Consider the following 14151-nt stretch of genomic DNA (forward strand, 5'->3'; position numbering starts at 1 on the left):
CACCTGGAGTCCACAGGGCGCCTGGCTACAAACGACATGTGTATGTATCATCTCACTTTATTTGTTCTTCACTCTGCTCCTGGAAGAGTGCAGAGTACTTGTAATTGCTCCCATTTCACTGTTAGAGAAAATGAGACTCAGAAGAACTAAGCAACTGAATCAAGGTCACCTAGATTTTCTAGCTTTTAAAAATGGTCAACCCAGGACCCAGTCTAAGTTTTCCCCTTCAGCTTCAATGCCAGTGCTCGTTTTCTTATATAGGAGGCCAGAAGTAACGTTGTGACACTCCAGAAACAGAGTCTCTTACTGCACGATCATGCTTTTCTGAAGGATTTAAAGCTTGAGCAGTAGAGTCTTCCCTTGGTCACTGCTCTCAGCTGAGTTTCTCTCAGTTCACAGGGATTTCCTGAAATATGCACCCCTGACCTCAGCGGCCTTCTCTGCTTGGTTCACAGCTCTTTGTCTACCTGAGATCCATATCCAGAGACCGCAGAGTCACCTCATTCCTGATAGGGTAGTTCTGTACATACAGAGACAGATCTTTCTTGTGACGTAACTGGAGTCCTCTGATCCCAAAGCACGACTACCTGTGAAAAAAAGAGACTGACCAGAACAAAAGAGAAACTCCTGGTGAGGATTCTGGGCTAAACTGGCTGGAGATGGCCATGCTCATTCTTGAGCTGGAGAGTTCCTCTTGCCTTTGGTGGAGGGCACCACTTTATATCAAGGATTAAGGCCATGGTAGCAGGCTGTGTGACATTTTTTGCCTAAAGATAAGAAAGAGGTCTCCCCATTTGTATCCCTTGAAGACTCCTATAGACTCACCAACTCTTATGACTCTTCATGCTTCCTTTTATCCTGTAAGTCGGTGTTCAGAGACACACTGAATCCCCTTGATTTGAGCTGGGTGAACCAGGACCTGTGTCCAAGCTGCCTTGCCTGCGTGTAGTAAGTGCAACATACTAAAAAGAAAGAATTACGTTTGACTCCAGAGTGACGTCACTGCCGATGGCATCGATGATCTATTAGAGATGTAGAAAATGTGATACTAGTTATTGACAGAGGAACCCACGACAAGGTGAAGGCAAGTTAGGCTTCTATCGCCCTTTCTGGATGAATCCTCCCTCTCTAACCTACGGTGATTTGCCGTTCCCTAGGTTTGGCCTCATTCATAATTCAGCAATCCGCATGGCAGGAAAACATTTAGAGAATTTCTTTTGCCTTCTTCGAAAGGCTGGGACAAAGGTGGCTCGCAGCTATTCATCCATGCAAGGAAATCTATCTCAACTGCAACCTGGTGGAAGAGACTGAGGCCATGGCCTCTCGTTCTCTTTTGGGGACTTGCCTAAGGGTGACATAATGAATTGCTCTTACCTAGTCAGAGGAGAAAAATACAGATTGGATGAGATAAATTGATGTCACCCCAGTGTTTCCAGCCATCCTAGGGGTGACACACTTCTGCCTTAGAGGTCTTGTTTTCTCAGAAGGAAGTGATGGTACTTTTGTGTGGCTCATAAAGGTAAAAAATGAAGTTCTCTGGTTGTTATAGGGAAATTTAAATGAAGTGAGTGGTCACCCATTTATTCATCTTAAACATTTAATAAGCATCTGTTATATTCTAGAGTTGGAAGTACTCAAGTCTACGAGAAGACACAAGCAAATATACACGGCATTATACTTTGTATTTCTGGTATCTGAACTTTTGGAATCATACTTTTATTCTTTCTTCTGACAGATAATTATGAAGCACCAACTATGTGCTTGGAACTATATTAGTTGTGAGATATATAGCAATGAATGCTACAAGACACTATTTCTAGGAAGGGTGAGGAACAATAAACTAGTACACAGAACACCTGCAATAGTTATTACAGGAGTTCCAAATGGAATCAGGGGTGATACAGAAAGTGATGAGAGTTGGGGGTAACTTCAGAGAAAAATGTCTTTTAGAAGAAATTATGTCAGAGCTAATCTTTGAGAATTAGAAGAAGCCCATCATGCAAAAAACATTTTAAAAAGGTGATTAAGAACAACGGTGTGCTGGTAAATGTCCCACAACTGTTTCTTAGGGGAAAAACACTGGTTTGCAGTGTTTGCCAGGCTCCATGGTGTAAATACCCCCATGCTGTCAATTAAAGCCAGCTAGTGAACCATACAGAGCGTATGGGAAGAGAAGCGTGTAATAGGTTCATCCTAAGTTATGCAAGTGGCCTCCAGCATGCCACTGGTGGCAGTTACCCACTCATACCAGGGGCCAAGCCAAGAATGAGTCCTGATCAAAGCTGAGGGGTCAGCCAACCAGACTGATGCAACCCAAAAGAGTTCTCTGGGACTGTGTGGTGGGGGTAAAGGGTTGTTACATTCAGACACAACCTCCGTGTTTTGTACAGATAGCACATTGACCATTCAGGGCAGACAGCACTGTACCTGTTGCTTCTTGGTCTCATTTTAAATAGGATATTCCCATACCACCCACTTAGATATTTTCTGCTTAATGTAGTAAGTACAATTTAATGTATGTGTGTGGGTGTGCACGGGTAGGTGAACAGTTAAGACATGGTGTCAGGGACATGAGAAGTATAGAGTCCTTGTCCTCATGCCACAGACAGTCTGTTAGAGAAAACAAGGCAGGAGGAAAAACTCACATTTATTGACTATCTACCACTCATATAAATTAGAAATCCCAGAATGGGAAACACAGGAAGATCGTATGCATTTGCTGTGATGGATTTTAAATGAATGAATGAATTTTTAATGCTTGATGTAATTCAGAATTTTCAAGAAGGACAGAGTTTCTGGGCCAAAAATCGGTGGCCAGCCAAGATGGGTGTTTTTGTCAGTTCAGGCCAGAAAATGGCATCAGATAAGAACTGCTCGCACTATTATTTTAGATGATCACATTGTTCAGCTTTACGGAACACCCAGTAGATCAGTTTATAAAGTTTGATCATTGTAAACCTCAACAGCCGAGTATCTAGAACCCAGGATGGTAGCCTAAGGTGTTACCAGGCAGCTGTCAATCCATAAAATGCCTTAACAGTCCTGAGACTAACAGGATTGAGTATTTCCACTTCCTGCTTGGCGTATGGATGCTATGATTTGTAACATGAAGTTTACATAAAAGGAATTGTTCTTTCTGATTGGCATTTGGGAGATGTCCCTGATGATAATTGCACCGCTTTGAAAGGGTGGCCAATAATCTTTCAGTGTCTGGGCTTTACAAACCACTTTGTCAGACGCTCTGCAACGATATATTGATTTGCCTTTGACAGCAATAAAGAGTTTGAGTTCCTGGCAGGAAAATCAGAGGAGAAATCCAGCAGAATTGTAAAGCTGGGATCTAAGCATGGAGACATTGGGGCTGGTTGTGCATCCAGAAGAGAGAGATGGGTCCTTAGGAGAGAAATTCCTTTCACTTCTAAGTGAAACACTGCAGTAACAGCAGCAAAGGCAAGAGAACTTTGGGGTATAATGAATTTTAGAGAATGGAAAAGAGATGTTCATTTTCTAGAAATAAGTGAATAGAAAATCATGGAAATAGGCTTCCAAAGGAGAGCACGATCAAAAGGTTCAGGTACTGCCAGGTAGTTATGAGATCGACAACTAAGGCGACCGAACGTGTTACTCATTATTTTAGTGAGAGCTGTTTCAGTAACACTCATGTTCCCACAGTGCTCTACAGCGTAGAGGGAGAAAACACTTTCTTACCAATTTGCTCATCTCTTGCTCATAACATATATAATGAAGAAAGTAAGGCTCTGACAGTATGTGGGTGATTCCGAAACTGGGCCCAGATCCTCTGAACCCACATCTCACCTTCTTCATGCTCTATTCTACGACATCTCTCAAAAGAGCAGCTTGGAGCTGGAGGGCCTAGCAAGCAAGGAGGGAAGAACAAACCCGTGGTCCAGGCGAAAGGCACCAAGAGTGGAACACTGACATCAGAAACGGGGTTGGCAAAGAGCGGTTGTAAAGTCATTTTAGGAATGTTTGGCTCTTACTGATCTTGTTCTAAGATATAAATAAGTGTAAATGTTTGGAGCTGATTGAAGGGAAAGACTGAGTATCCAGAGAGACGAAGAAGGTCCCGGAGGGGAGGAGAGGGATGTGAGACCCAGAACACAAGGAGAAGGTGAAAAAGTGAGAGATAGTATGACCTGGAGAAAAGGGAATTTGAGGAAACCCTAGTGTTTGTTGAGGAAATCATGTGATCATCTCCTGAGGTGAAGAAGCTCCCTCAGATTTAACAATTGAGAAGAAAAATTGCCATGGCATGTTTTCTTGGTGATTTTCTGATACCCTGTCATAGTCGACTAATGCCCTCAGCATTTAGGAAACCAGAGACTTTTTGAATTAGAATAGCTACTTTTTGGCATTAACTATCTGTTACGGCTTGTGTCTAGATGTCCCCCAAGTCCCCATGTGGTCACGAGTGGGTCTTTTTCGGGGGTGGCTGAATCTGTGTGTGTCACTGGAATTGATTAGTGGTGCAGTGGTTGGTACACTGTGTCAACTTGAGACGTTTAGAAGTTCAGCTAAGTAACTCAGCAGCTCTACAGCCTGCTGTGTGAAGGGCATGTTCTTCTGTGCTAGGATGTTATTCATTGCCTCAAATTAAGAAGTTTAGAAGTTTAACTGATTCAGCAGGGGGCCAAGGGCCTCACTTTATGAACATCCTGAGCCTGTGCAAGAGGAGGACATAGACATGGTGTGAGTGCTGCACCCACCCAGCTTGCTTACAATGTAAGGGAGGCAAAGAGGCTTGTTCCCCTCTTTCTTATTTTGTTCTTGTTGCTTTTGCTGTCTTCTGCCACCTCAAATGGTTGTCCTGTGTCATGTTACCCTGCCTTGGAGCCAGTTTATTAGAGACTGAAACCTCTATTAACTGTGAGCTAAATAAACATTTCCTTCCTTAATTTGGGGGCATCAAGTATTTTGTTCTAGCAATGAGAGAAAAGCAACCAAGACAGCTAGACACAAAGGTACTAGGATGAAGGGTATGAGTGCCATCTGCCCTAAGTAGCCTGGTTAAGAATAAAGAGCTGTGGTCACCCACTGTTGCATGGTTACCTTCTACCCACCAAAAACCGTTTCTCTTCTGTGATGTCTGTTTGCCGTGCCACCCACCTTGGAATCAGCCGATTATGAACTGAACCTCTACAAACTGTGAGCTAAATAAACCATTTCCCCTTTAACTTTGGAGTTGGGTATTTAGCCTAATACACTATTCTACTTCAGGATAACTGTGGTTTAGTGAAACCCTGGTCTTGGACGCCTAATCCTCAAGGAATAATTCTGGACCCCAGAGTTTTCCTAAGCATTATGTCAGGAACTCTAACTGCTGGACAATGTACCTGTGTGTATTACCTGGTATCACAAATTCACAGGGACTAAACCCATCACAAAATAATAGATGTGGTGGTGGAAGGATTGCCTGGACTAATTCTTGAATTCCCTTTTATAACAACTGCATCGGGTGCCCTGCTTATCATTCCTGTGACAAGGCACCCACGGCTCCTTCAGGCAGCTTTTCCATTTTTAGGCATGTCTAATGAAAATTCGCCCTCATATTTGTCTTAGATCTGACCTCTAGGCAATTCAGAACACAGAAATAAATTGGCTAATTCCTGGTCCCCTGGGAGTGAACATCAACGATTTGAAGACAGTCATCCTGTGTCCCTATGTTTTCTTTCTGTGCTTCAGGACAAGCAAATCAAATTCTTCCTCTTATTTCTGGGCACCTGGATGCCCATGGTATGGAGTCCACCTCTGGATTATTCTTTTTTTGTTGCATATTTGGTCCTCTTGACTAGAATTTCTTTGTATCTCATTCTTCTTCTTTTCTCAGGACCATCCTGGACACAGACTGCTGTCAAATCGGGCTTTGTAAACATGACTTTTTACAGGTCACTTCCCTTGTCATAAAAACTTCAGTGGTTTTTTCATCCACTGAGAGATGAAGCCTAGATCTGGCATTAAATAGCCTACACAATGAGACATTTCAGTATTTACCTACATCTTTCTGTTTTGAATGTTCCTCTCCAACCAGGTTTGCTCATATGTGCCTTCTCATTTATTAACCTATTTATTTATTGGAGAAATATTTAAAGATTGTCTACTCTATGCCAAGGGCTGTCGTAGCACAGACTGTGATAAAAGACATCATAGAGACATGGTCCTTGACATGAAAGGGCTCACAGTATGCCCAGGAAGAAAACTATGTGACTGCACAACAATTCAGGATACGATATACAGCAAAAAATAGTCACTAAATATCACACCAATAATGTGAAATAGTAGAAGGAAGAAAATGACCCAATATCCTAGGAATAGACAGGAAAAGATTCACAAACAGGCTGATGTTCAAGCTAAGACTCAAAGGATAAGGAGAAGTGTGTAGATAGTTAATAAGGTGAGGCAAAATAGTATAAGAAACAACATCCAAAAGGCCATGTTTTTAAAAGCTCAAGTTGTTTAACATTTCAGCAGAGTATTTGTTTTAATTATTTTTCTCATTGCTGAGACAAAATATCTGACACCTAAAGTTAAGGGAGAAAGAGTATATTTAGCTCACAGTTTGTAGAGGTTTTAGTCCATAATCCGCAGAGAGGCAACTATTCACAGTGACAGCAAAAGCAGCAAATACAGAAAGAGAGAAACACTAGCCTGTTTCTATCCCTTATATAGTATCTAGTCCTCTGGGATTAGGGTGATGCCAATCCAATCAGTGGACTGATTCAACAATCATCCACCCTTAATCCCAGCATTGCACTGTGAATCAATCACACACTCTAGATCCAGCCACCTCACAAAAATCCTATGACTCCTTGAGGCTTTGGGGGTCATCTAGGCATAAACCATAACAGTATTCTAGTGTTTTAGTATGGCAAAAAGCATTGGGGAGCTGGTAAATTTTTAAATAGGTATTTTGTGATTTACATGCATGAACTACACAGATTAATGGAGTTCAGTGTGATATTTCCAAATGTACTGTAATTTTTAACATTTGCCTATTTCTACAATGGAAGCACTCCACTACTGATATACCAGTGACATCACTGATTTAGAAATGTGGAAAATCCCCTGGATTGGCTCTCATAAGTCCTGGCTTAAATAGACAAGCACCTAATCAGATAATTCTTCATATATGTTAGGGAATTTACATTTTTGTCTTGCGAGGTTAGGAAGAGCCCCTGAAGGCTTTAGACTAGGAAATGACAAACCTAGCTTTGCTCCATGAACACAAAGACTATGCCTATGTATAATGTGGGTGTGGGTGGGTTTGGAGATGTAATCAAAATTAGGAAGCAAATCAGCATACTGGTTTCTCTCACCTTTTTCTCTTACTAAGGATTGAATCAAGGGCTTTCTCACCGAGCTATGTCTTCTTCCCAATTTATTTTTTACTTCGATACTAGATCTTGGTAAATTGCCCAGGTAAAACCCAAACTTGCTATCCACCAGCTTCATCCTCCCAAAATGTTGGGATTATAGGCATGCACCACTATGCCCAGCTGTCCTACTCACATGCACACATTAGAATTACCTGTGTGTTAGGGTGGGGGTGGGAGAGCCCTCAGTCCTGAGATTATGATTAAGCCTAACTGGCTAGGCCCAGGCTGCAGTATGTTTTTAAATGCGTCTCAGGTGTTATTAATATACAGCATATACTGCAAAGCACTGTATTAGAAGGCTATTGCTCTGCAATGTGTTTTCTCTTTACTCAATCCTGTTTCGCCTTGGGAATATCTCCAGCTCCCCCTGCCTGAGCTCTTCAGTTGCCTCTGTCCACCCTTCAGACTTGGATCTTCTATTTGTCTTTCCTAAAGGCTTGTTGTATCCTCTTTTGTTTCCCAACTAAGCCTCACTCAGGTGTCAATTAGAAAATAGCCCTGATTTCCTGCCTTGCTGCTAATGAGGAGCCCTGACCACTCTTACAGCAAGATCAGGGTACCAAAACTCCAAGGTAGGAGTCTAACCCTATTTAAAGGAGGAGTGACAGCAAGTTTAAGTAGTGAAGACGAACATCTGTGTAAGGTGACTGTGAATGGACAAAGAATTAATAATGATGTAAGTATAATTATTGAATACTTACTGTTGGCTGAGTTCTAGATGCTTTCCATCTATTTGTTTGAATTTCCAGCAACTCTACAAATTAAATACTATTATTATTCATTTCTGATAAATGAGGAAATTCAAGCACAGGGCAAATAAGTAATATAAGTAAGTGCACCAATGTCCACAGCTAAGAAGTGACAGACAATCTTCAAGTTCATGGAGTTTGACTCAAACAACCATGCTGCTAACCACCACATTATCCTGCCTCTTTCAAGAAATGCTATGTCTGCTTAGAGAACACTTGGTTAATCAAGAAGAGGCAGTGGTTAAATTCCAGGTTCCTGGCATCAGCAGTTGAGGAGATCAGAGATCCACCAACCTAAACAGAGCACTTGGGAGTACTCTGTAACGCGTGAGTCTGGACGTGTGGAGTTTGCAGTACCAGAAGCGACGACCCTTTGTGGTCATGTATGAGGATCCATAAGTGAGACAAAGAAATGTGAGTTGGAAATATAGATTTCTGTAGTTAAGATTGAGGTGAAACTTAATGACAATGGAACAATCACTACAATGACCCAAGTAGTATTTTTAGATTGAAAAGAGAAGAAGGCCAATGTCCAGCAATAGGGCCACCAATGTTTAATGATTCTGGAGTAGAGGAAATTGAGTGCACAGTTAGATACCAAGTATCTGGGACACTTGACATAGAGGAAATCAAGTGAATATGGAAAAAAATGATTCTTTTTTTTTGAATGCTGTCACTCTACAATACGTGCTTCACTCTGATCATAAAGATGTGTGGTTTATTTTCCCACACTATTTCCTGACCAATTCTCTGATGCCTAGACATACCTGTGGGTCCTGAAATTTACCTCAGTCTGATGCTGCCTACCTGGTGACAATGAGGTCTGCAGATTGACTTCTGATTTGTGGTTTCTGTAATCCTCTCCTTGGGTTTTATAATTTTCCAGAACAACTCACAGAAATCCGAGAAACACGTATGTTCACCTGTTTACTATAAATGATATTACAAAAGATATAAATAGCCTTATGAAGAAGTACACAGGGCAAGGTATGTGGAAAGGGGTGCACATCTTCCCATGCACACTTCAGTCTTGTCCCTCTCCCAACACCTCTATGTGAATAGCAACCCAAAAGCTCTCTGAACCCCATAGCTCACAGACTGTCAAGAAGGCTTCTCGATGTAAAAAGCAGAGTCAGTGTAATTATTAACTCAATCTCCATCCCCTCTCCTTTCTGGAAGATGGACAGGGAGCTGAATGTTTCAAGTTTCTGATCTTTACTTGGTCCTTTGTCCGCCTTTCAGGAGCCTACCAAGAACCACCTCATTAGACCCAAGACCTTTCTACAAACCAGGAAATGACAAGCATTTTAGAAACTCTGATCCAGGAACCGTGAGCAGAAACCAAATATGCATTTCTTTAATTATATCTCAGTGTAACAATGATGAAGCAAATTATTCCCTCAAGGAAAAGATTGATCAGTAGTATCGAACAGTACAAAGGTCATGAGTAAATAAGGACAGAAAAGCAGCCATTGGACTTGACCTCAGGCAGCCATTGGTGGCTTGCCAAGTACTTTTAGTGGTACAAGGAAATAGTGAACTGAGTGGGAAGTGAGTTATGGGATACACGGGAAGTGACATATATGTGTACATACATACAACTTTTACTTCATCCATATGTGCTTTGCATTTGTAAATTTAGAAAGATTAAAAATTAAATAAGTATGTGTGGATCTTAGCAATGGGAAGCAAATTGGGAAGCTTTCAAGTACAGCACAGCACTGAGGAAGTGTGGACAATTTTTGTGTATTTTTACTTGCTTGATAAGTTGATTTCTAGGTGGGAGAGACTTGAGAATATTTAGATCAAAGGAAAAGAGACAGAAAAGACAGAATGTCCAAAGGAAATGGAAACGTTAAGCCTTGAAAAGAAGGTCATAGAGATTGCTAATACCTATATGGGTTTAGATCTCAGTCCAATTCATTCATACCTGGCCACTTCCCTATTCTTTGAGAAGCAGGACACAGGAGACACAGGAACACATGAGTAAGTAAAAGAGTAGTTTGAAATAGTTCTTTGGGGAGACTGAGTACAAATTCTCCCAGAACTAAAAGAAAATTTTGCTATACAGAATTTAAAATCCACCTTCTATCGGAAACTCTACATTTCTAGTGATGTCAGTCTTCATGGCTATACAAGTTCCTCCAGTTCTACACATTTAGGGGCAAGGAATGGAGATTGGAGGATAGATTTGAAAGTAGTGCCATATAAAAATAGGACCAAAAACCATTAAGATTGTAAGCAAATAGTTCAGAACTGTGAATTTTATAGTTGATGAAAAAGAATGAAAAGGTAGTTGATAGGTGAAAGAAAACGAGCATTCAATAGACTAAAGATTCAGTGGGGTTGGCAAGCAGTTATGATGAGAAACAGAATGTAAGAGGCAGATGAAAAGCAGTAGGTAAGACCTCACATAAGACTGCAGGCGATGTGCAGAAGGTCGGAATTAGAAGTAGTGTGTTGGGTGAGCTGAGAACGCGCACATGTCCCACAGAGTGGGTTGCTGGGGAAGGATCTAGAGGTCTATGGACACGTGATCATACACTAGGGCAGCTCTGGGGTCTGTGTAAATTACAACCCCTTTTGGGCTCTGCTCTCCTCACTTCTTTAACACACCGGGTTCACGCTCCGCTTCCTCTGCCTCTCTAACCGAGTCCCTGGGTGTTCTGTTGCTTGGGTTGTTATCACTCCAAATCTGTATAAAGAGTGAAATGCAGCCTTCCCAGTTCTCCCAGACCTACTGCTTCTGGAGACAAGTCTGTAGGCCATTTTGTTTCTGAGGGTTTTATTCCTGACTGTTGTCAGAAACAGAAGAGGAAATGACAAATGTCAAATGTAGGAAGTTGCAGTGTGCAAAATCTAACACCATTTTCTCTAATTGATTAACTTGCTTGGCTTGTGGAAATTTTTTTGTATGTATGGGTACCAGGAATCAAACTCAGGCCCTTGCACTTCCCAGGCAGGTGCTGTGCCACTGGTTGAAATTGACCTGTGAGGATTTATTTTTTGACCTGTAAGAATTTATATCTCTGGTTACTAAGATTTTCTCTAATGAAGTAGAATTAAAAATTTTTTTAACTTATGTGACTTTTATACTCTAATAAATATTTATTTAACTTAAGTTTATAAAGATATTCAACTATGTTTCTTTCAGAAATTTATAGATTTAAGTTTCTCATTCAGTCATAAAGTTGATTTTAAGTAATTTTTGTGTACAATGTGTTTTTCTTCACATTTATTTTTTCGGTCAAATACATGGCAAGTAACATCCGAATTTTTAAGTTTGCATTTTCTGATTACTTGTGAGAATGAGTACTTTTCTTCCCACATGTTCATAATGAAGAATGGGTTGAGATTTATTTTACCTATGGCTGTTCAATTGTTCTGGCACTATTTGTTAAAAAGACTATCTTTACTCCACTAAATACACTGGAACTTTGTCAGAATGAATTGGCCATACATTTGTGGTCTGTTTGTAGATTTTTAAAAAGTGATCCAGCATAATGATTTTTTTTTCTTTTTGGTCAATATTGTATTTTTATTATTATAGCTTTTTGTAATAAGTCTTCTTGTGAGTCTCCTGGCTTTGTTCTCTTTTAAAATTGTTTTGCTTATTCCCCTTATATAAGTTACTTATGGCTGCATAACTCTTCATGCAAAATGTAAGACTTACAGCAATAGACATTTAATATCCCACAAGGTCTGTAAGTCATGAGATTTATGACAGCTTTGTGACGTTTGGGGGGATACAATTCTTTCATAAGATGGCAATAAGAGGTTAGCAAGAAGTGTGGCGATCTGATGGCTTCAGTGGGTTAGATGATGCATTTCCAAGTTTATTTAAATGGCTGTTTGCCAGGGGCTTTGAAGTCTTAGTACCTTGGCTTCTCCATATGGCATTTAAAATATGACAGTTAGCTTCCCTCAAAATGAGCACAGAGAGGTTTTTATAATCAAAATGACATACCATTATTTCCACCATCATTGATGACTGTTTCTGAAGTTGATTGCCACAATAGATCCTTTGCTTATAAGTGTCAACTTTAGAATAAACTTAATGATTTCTGCTGTCTATCCCAAATTCTTTTATAGTTTTGTTTGGGATTTCCTTGAATCTATAGATCAATTTAGGTAAACTTATGTGTAGCAATATCCAGTCTTAATCAATATTGGACACAATATGTCTTTCCATTTTTTATGTCTCTCTTGATTGCTATCATTAGTGTTTTATAATTTTCCCCTTAAATATTCTATATATTTTTTAGATTTTTCCTTTATGATCTCATATTTCATATTATTATATATTTTTCTTTTATAATTCAACTTTCTAATTGTTCATTTCTAGAATATAAAATACACCTTTAAAGAAAACCAAATCCTACAAAATTGCTAAACTCATTCATTAATTCTAATAGCTTTTTTGGAAATTCCTTAGGAATTTCTGTTTAGACAGTTATATTTTCTGAAAATTTCAGCAGTTTTACTTCATTGTGAGCTTTGTTTCTTTTTCTTGTCTTGTTGAACTGTTGAAGACCTCCAGCACAATGCTGACAGAGAGTAGCAGGTGCAGATAATTATGTAGAATTAATATTCTTTCCTTCTTAAAGGTGTTGTAGAATTCACTAGCAATATAATCTGGGATGTGGTTTTCTTGGTTGAAAGTTTTATAAGTACAATCATTTAAGTCAATGTTCATGAGAAAGACAGATCTAAGATATGATCATCTGGTGAGTCCAGTTTGGAAGAATGCCAAAAGCCCATCTGTGTTCTGGAAACTCCAAAGACCCAGTCAAAAGTCAGAGGCCTGGAGCTTAATGTCCTCTGTGAGTCTGCATCAGGAAGCTGAAGGCTCTGGGCTGGAAGCCTGAAGACAGATGTCGGAAGGCGATGGTGAAGACTGGGGCTTCTCTGGAGAAACGAAAGTGAGGCCGCCTTCTTCTTTCCCTTTATCCCATCCAGGCTAAAGCCTACTGATTGGAGCCACCAGCCCCAGAGTGAGTCCTCCCTCCTTAGTAAGTCCAGCATCCAGACACACCCAGAACTATGCGAAACCTAACATCTTATTTCTTACTCAAGTTGACACTACAGTTAACTATCACAAAAGCCATGTAGCTTTTCTTTCTTTCTTTTGTCACTGTGTAGAAAGCATATAATGTACTTCCACAAATTAAAGTAGTTATGACACCCCTCCATTCCACCGTAGAGAGTGGACCAGCTGGAAGCCTGAGTCCATGCTCTATGCCTTTCCATTCTATCCCAGAGGGCAGCCCGGCTGGAAGACAGTGAGTTTGTGATCTGGGCCTCACCCATTGCATCCCAGAGGATAAGTCAGCTGTAAGCATGTAAGACTGAAGGGAACCTCAAGACCCAGTACAACAGCTCGGTACACAGAGGCACCCAGATGCCAAGATTAGGTCCATACCCAACACATCTGTGGGATGCAGCACAGACATTGGAACAGATCTGTGAACACCAGAAGAAGAAACTGAACACAGATGCCCCTACAAGGCTACCAGCAGCCATCAGGGACCAGTAGCCAGTTCTGATGGGGAGAACCAGCCAGCCAAGCTATCATGCACCTGTTGCCATCGGGGAAGCCTCAGAGTAACTGTGCTTATTTGGAGAAGCCAGCCCTGAACCCCAATGCTGCTCTGGAATCTAGAATAGAAGAAACCCAGGTGCCTGACCCATTGCCCTACACTGTGGATGGACAGCCAACATGGCATTATGGTAGCCATTGTTGATTTCTTACTATCTTGTTTTGAAATCTTCTGTCCTGTTCACTGTTTTGTTTTCATTGGATCTATTCTGTTTTGTTTGGTTTTATTCTCCTCAAAATAATAAATAAATAAAGTAGCTACAACACCATACAAGTGATATAATTTGATGAGACTTCATTGTATATGTTGTCTGTAGACTACAACATTGTTATATAGTGCATGACTATGCAAACCATTTTTTTATTAATAAGTATGGAGTTGTTTGGCTTATCTGCTGCTTTGTGAGTG

This window comes from Cavia porcellus, unplaced genomic scaffold (genome assembly GCF_034190915.1).
Source record: "Cavia porcellus strain 051 isolate PalLab524CR breed Dunkin Hartley unplaced genomic scaffold, mCavPor4.1 scaffold_9, whole genome shotgun sequence".
Taxonomy (NCBI): Eukaryota; Metazoa; Chordata; class Mammalia; order Rodentia; family Caviidae; genus Cavia; species Cavia porcellus.